The sequence below is a fragment of the Morone saxatilis genome, unplaced genomic scaffold (genome assembly GCF_004916995.1).
Source record: "Morone saxatilis isolate NCDOM2014 unplaced genomic scaffold, NCSU_SB_2.0 Contig7, whole genome shotgun sequence".
Lineage (NCBI taxonomy): Eukaryota > Metazoa > Chordata > Actinopteri > Moronidae > Morone > Morone saxatilis.
Window position 1 is genome coordinate 20,901,118 of NW_023340246.1, and position 885 is coordinate 20,902,002.

The following is an 885-nucleotide window of genomic DNA, read 5'->3' on the forward strand; positions in this document are numbered from 1 at the left end:
TTATATTATATTATATATGTGTGTCAGTCCGCTGTCAGTGAGTAACACGCCGCTGTTTTACCTCACTTTCACTCTCTGATGGATCCTGGTACCACGGTTACCGAATGACGTTGCATAATTATACGAATCGGTGTTAAAATCACGCTCGCACTGTCCCACAGGCCCGCGGTTGGTTCTGTTTCTGCTTTCTCACCACAAGCGAACCGCGCCGCAGTCCGACCTTTTCGGTGTCTGTCCGCTTGTTTGGTCTGCAGCAGAGAATGATTCACCGGCCTAAACACACCAAACCAAAGCAGGTTGGGTGTAAAAGCGTCCTAACAAGACAGAACCACGAGGGGAAAAGATAAAGTTGACAACTCGAGCAGTTAAAAGAGATTTAATCGCCTTCGATGGCAGCAAAATTAGCCGTAAGTAGAAGGAAGGTATGTTAAAAGAAACAGAAACACAGCCAGTACTGATGCAATAAATCAACTGTAGGACGTCCAATAACCGTAGAGGAGGACAAGCGTTAGAAGAGCAGTGAACACCAGTTGTTTCTAATAGTCCGGTCATAATGTACCGAAGTGTTTCTCCAGCCTTTGAAGGTGTTTAACAGCCTTTCTCTCTCTCCCTCCAGTTCAACACAAGCAGCAGCATCCTGAAGACCGGATTTGACTTCTTGGACAACTGGTAAACCACAGCTGGAGCCGGTCTCCGCTCCGAATGAATCATTCTCATCATCACTCTGAAGAAGGACCACACTGCCATGACTACAGACATCCACGTCTAGATTTAACAAACACCAGTCTTTAAAACGACCGCATTATGTTCTTGTAATTCTCTTCTGTGGCTTGTTAAGACATTATCTCACCGCCTGTGCACTGGTGTTTCTCTCCCCCCCCCCCC